This window comes from Hordeum vulgare, chromosome 3H (assembly GCF_904849725.1).
Source record: "Hordeum vulgare subsp. vulgare chromosome 3H, MorexV3_pseudomolecules_assembly, whole genome shotgun sequence".
NCBI classification, from domain to species: Eukaryota; Viridiplantae; Streptophyta; class Magnoliopsida; order Poales; family Poaceae; genus Hordeum; species Hordeum vulgare.
In genome coordinates, this window is record NC_058520.1 from 575,637,784 (window position 1) to 575,643,696 (window position 5,913).

Consider the following 5,913-nt stretch of genomic DNA (forward strand, 5'->3'; position numbering starts at 1 on the left):
GGATGAGGGGTAGGGTTGCAAGGGTCTTGGTCGATTTACGAGGTAGAGTTCTAGTCGCCTTACAACTGATCTTAGACGAAGTCCTTGTCTTCCCCGCCAAGGTGGTGATGCAACCTATATAGCCAGAGCGCCCCGAGTAGTGAGCGATCTTGGGCCACCAATGGATAGTTGTCCTCCCTTATCCTTTGTGGCAATACCCCGGGGGCATGCCATCGTCACTTGTGTTAAGGTGAATTACATGTTTTTTTTCTCCAAATTGAATAAACAAAGGCTGGGCTCAGACTTCACTTTGCAATTCCAAAATATGTCATCGTTCGACCCAACCAACCAAAGCTAGATCACTAGCTCAAGTTATGTTGTCTTTTACCACAACAACGGTTGCCAAAGCGACAAACTACTGCTTGCCTGGCCCAGTGCCAACACGCATTGCCTTTTAATCAAACTAGATAAAAATAGTGTAACCACATAATGTGCATGATCATCGCCGCCATGCAGGGCTTTCGGAGCATTTCCAAAACTCATCATGTCATTGATACATCTTCTAGATGGTTATATGCATTGTTGTTGGACAATGAAATAAATTCTAACCCGTGCCACATGCATCATATAGCGCCAAGATCGAAACATGCATAGCGTAGGAGAAATCCACCTATGTGTCGGCTTCTTTTCTTTTCTGTGAAACTAGTAACCCAAAGATTGTTGCTTTGTTATAAGATAATGCTGGATGCCTATCATCTATAAAACTTCACAGGAATCCACCATTGATGGTATGGCAACCTTCTTTTGGAACCTATCACTTAATTTAACTAAATCACTAGCTATAAACAATACAAGTAGCATTAATCAAACCACCAAGACAACCAGCCATAAACAATACATGCAACATTAGTTAGACCACCAAGACATTGCTTTCTAAAAGGTAGCAACACTGTAATGTTTCTTGACATTGTTGGAACCCGTCAATAGACGAAGACAAGGGGTTTTAGCTTGAATTCACCTCACTGAGACAACCCATGAAGACCAGATTACAAGAGGCATAAATACACTAATAAAAGAGTGCATGCATGAAGGGGTTGACATGCCACATCCAACGAGCGAAGGCAAGGTCAATGGTTTCACCTCGGAACTCAAAATTCCATCATCTTTTGACCTAACTAACCAAGTCTAGATTATTATGTGGAGTTGGGTCGACATTCGCCATCCACTAAAGCATTGTCGGTGAAAGCAACTCGCTAATGCTTGGCTAGTCAATGCCATTGTTGAAGTGTATATGTGGGTTGCTAGCCCTTCTCAACATTCATTAGTTGTCCCACTGTGTCCACGTATAAGCCTATTGGGCCATACCACTAAGTCTATTCACACGTTGACTTGACGTGAGAGTGGGTGTTGAAGTGTATATGTGGATTGCTAGCCCTTCTCAACATTCAGAATTTTGGTTGCTTTGGCTAGTGCATGAAGCTTAATAGCCACCATGTTGACTTCTAATCAAACGGATCAAAAAAGTGTAAGCACACATTTTTCATGACTTTGTGAGTGACATGTTGTTCGGTATATGTTGAATATGTGTGAGCACTTCCGTTCAACCACTTCTAGAACTCCACACGGGTTGGGATCTAGCTACTCCAAACACAAAATGACCTCAAAACCAAGACTTCATCGTGACTCAAATGGGTCATGGAGTGCATATGGATAAGGACATGCAACAATGAGAGATGACATAAAAGGTGGCACAACCACAATAACGTGATGGCGAGGAGGCCACCACCATTGTAAGGGAGTTAAGATGACAATGGTGAGGGACATCTGCTAAGCACCCTTTTGTTGCAAATTATAGGGTGCAACACAAAAAAGGTTAAATCTAGGGCAAAAACAATAAAAAATACATAAGGCACTTATGCGCTATTGATCTTACTTACCTAACCTACCTGTATCTTATTGGTAGTCCTCATCAATTGAGGGCTCACCTAACAAGGAGCGATAGTTGACATGTAGGTTTGATGTTATCTAACTCTTATGTTCAACCACACATGTTAGACTGTTATGGGCTAAAAAGCGAGCATGCGGCTACAAGGGGTGAATAGTCGATTGTTGATAACAAACAAGCTATGGGGATCTAAAATTTTCAACCCCCTAAAATCCCGAATTGATATGTTGCAAATCCTCGCCCATAGACAGAATGTTTGGGACTCGATGTGCTTAATAACATCATACTTTTCAAAAGAGGAAGTGCCAACGATTAATGCACCACCGATCTTACAACCTATTGGAGGTTGTAGAAGAAAATTGAGAGAGGGTGTTGCCCGAAGGGATCTTCGTTGTGATGATGACGACTATCGGTCAATGGGATGCTTACAATGGAGTAGATTCGACCTTGAGAGCTAGGTTACATGCTTTTGCCTCCATAACTAGATCATCCTTGATGAAGGGTCGCCTGCTCTTTATGTGGGTTGACCCGTGCCAGTAATTAGGTAGATATCTTTAGGGAGATACAGTACGAGCATGCGATCTTATTGTTAGGTATCTCATGTAATAGCTGATTTCTAGACATAAATGTGCATCCTTACCTCTTTCGAGTGCCTACTCGAGCATGACTGGGTGTGGGTCCTCGAAGTCCATAGACACTCGTCACTAGACTCGCTCCGTGCACGCTCATATGATATATCCCTCCAGACTATCTACCTATACTCCTTGGTAGGACGTGTTCAACAAAGTGTCGGATGAGAAGTAATATAGTCTCGATAAATTACAATTTTAGATGAAATGATGTTTAATCATTTTTAATGCCTTCACCGATGATTGTGAGTTAGCATTGTTCTAAATGTGGTAATCCATATGGTTGCTTCTCTCAGTACCTTACTAGGAGTTTTCATAAGTGATAACACATCCAATGAGGAGGAATAACTGAAATGCATGCCATGGGCTTGTTGTCTAAACCTATCAACAATGCAGGGTAGAGTGGTATGTGGTGAAAAAGTGAGCGCATGAAGACAAGGGATAAATAGTAAGAACTACATATAGAATCAGTGAGTTGTGGGACCCAATGGCTAAACATCCCAAATGATTGTGGTGCAACCTTATGGGCCAGTTCTTTTGTAGCTTTTTTGGAGCTGTGAAAATAAGTTGCCCCCTACCCAGCTTATTCTAGAAACCCAAACTAAAATTTTATTTTAAAAGCCTGCTAAATAAAGGGCAACTAGTCGGCTTCTAAAATAAAATTTTAGTTTGGGTTTCTAGAATAAGCTGGGTAGGGGGCAACTTATTTTCCCAGCCCAAAATAAGCTACAAAAGAACTGGCCCTATATTTGCCTTGAATTACGTATTTCAATAGCTAAGGAAACACACATGTAAGTCATTTTGAAAACCAACTTAGTAGGGGGGGAAACTAAGTCGACGTAATAAACTTATACTCCACTTGGTATATAAAGAAGAATAAAGTGTACTATCATGTAATGAATAAATGGACAAGGTACCGTTTTATTTCTAGGGCTATTTTCAATAAAACTATGGATATAACTCAAACAAAGAGTGTCAAAGATAAGGAACACCTTAATTAACTCTAAATTATGGTGAACACGCAAGCATGTATGGTTTATAATTTTTATGAGGTAACAAGTGAACCCTTTTGGAGGTTGGATTGAATTTTCCGCCATCATTTCTCGTGGTCTATACTCACCAATTGTACACACAGTTCTACATATTTTTTTGATCAACAGGTGTCCCCCCGCCCCATTTTTATACCATGAAGCAAAAAAGATCACTAGTACATAGCAGCTATCAACGTAGAAAAGAAAATCTGGCCTAAACGGCTCCCAATTCTACCATACCACAACAACATTCACCAACACATGGTTTAACTTTTTATTACAGCATCATGGACTACAACCAAGGAAGGCCTCGTTGACAGATCAAGATCATCTTCCATTCCTTAGCGATGGTGTCCTGACGCCTTTGGCCTCAATCCCATGCAATTCGCAACCCCTCTCCATGCCGTTTGTTCAACAGAAGGATGCATCTTTGTAGCAGCATCGGCTGTGCATCATCGCAGAGCACTTTCCACTGGTTTAGGTAGACATTTAGCTTGGCAAGAATACATTTGACACCTCTCCATGTACGCCCCTGAAAGCAAAACTCGTTCCTTAATTTCCAAATGCTACACAAGGAGGCAGCAATAACCAAATTGAGCACAAAATTCCTTTTGGGATTCTTCCACAATGCAATAACATCACCGAAACCAGCAATCTTATTAGTACAGAAAAATTCAGAGACAAAGTCACACAATTGTTGGGCAACCACACAGTCAAAAAGAAGATGTTGGATAGTTTCATCTTCTCCACAAAACAAGCAGGATAAATCTTCTACTGGCCTACGTTTTGCTAGATTGTCTCGCGTAAAGAACCTTATTGTACACACATAGCCAAAGGAAAATATTATTTTTTTGTGGACAAGCCACCTTCCATAGTTTACCCCCAATAGCTGATACTATCCCCCCAAAGTTAATTTTAGCATACATAGATTTGACTAAGTAAATTCCATTGGTTCTAGAGTCCAAATAGGAATATCAGCTTCCTCAAGGGGAGGGAACTTATTCACTAACGTAACTAGCTGGTGCCACAGATCCATCCCAGAATGGTCAACACATCTTCTAAAGGTTAGTTTTAGATTAGCTCCGTCCCAGACTTGTGCAACCGAGCTATCTTGTTGGTTACAAATTTTAAACAGGTCCCAAAAATACTTTAATAGAACAATCCCCGGCCCAGGTGTCGTACCAGAAACTAATCAATTTTTGATTACCTTGTTTCCATTTGTAAAAATTCTTAGAAGCAGCAAAAGCCCAGGTAATACTCTTCCAAAAGGCAGATTCCGTCTCCCCTTTAGCCCAATTTTTTTTCCGGACCATCCACCTTATATTTATATGAAATAATCTTTTTCCAATCTTTATCAGAGCCATCATAGAACCGCTTCCCCCACGGGGCCAATAAGGTCATGTTAAATTCCTTAATATTAGGAATACCTAGGCCACCGAATTCTTTCTTCCTAGAAACCATACCCCAGTTATTAAGGTGATATTTGTGTTGATCACCCATGTCCCCCAAAAGAAATGGGCCATCTTTGAATTAATGGCATTGATAGCCGGGAAATTTCAGCATGGCCATAAGGTACGTAGGAATACTCATAATACAAGCACACAACAAAATACTTTTACCCTTATAAGTGAGATATCTCCCCATCCATCCCGACAACCCTTTAATGATCCTACCAATCAAAGGTTGTAAGTCTTCTCTTTTCAACTTGTCATAGTGCAAAGGCACCCCCAAATATTTGATAGGAAAATAGCCTGATTTACAGCGAAAAATCTGGGCAAATTCTTTAGCAACATCTTCCTCAATATTAATATTCATCAAGTCACTTTTATGGAAATTGATTTTCATGCCAGAGAAGTTCACAAAATAGGATAATAGCCATTTAAAATTCCTGGCCTTATCAACTGAATCCTCCAAGAATAGGATAGTGTCATCTGCATATTGCGGACTCACAACACCCTCGGAATGACATGAGGCAGAAGCCCCCCAAGTTCTACATATTTATACGCTTATTTGGGGGGTTTTAATCTAAAATATTTTTAACTTTCTTTTGTGTCGTTGTAACTATTGATGTGTGGTATGCAACTTGGATGCCATTCTTATACAAAGTACCATATCACCTTTGAATTTAATGTCGTATTCTCAAATTGTATTTCTATTTCAAAACTGTTATCGACATTATGATAAGTAATGTTGATTTATTGTCATGGTGCATTTTGGGTTCGCATTTAATGTTCTTCCAGTAGTTTTTTGTGATTTTGTATAGTTTCATTGTTGTGTACAATATCATTTGCATAGTTGGTCTAACGTGGTGAAACAAAATATGCATAGG

General features: G+C 40.0%; 1 pseudogene; it reads left to right on the top strand.

Moving 5' to 3' along the window:
- Positions 1-5,913, top strand: part of LOC123445252 — a 46,229-nt pseudogene that overhangs the window by 19,280 nt on the left and 21,036 nt on the right.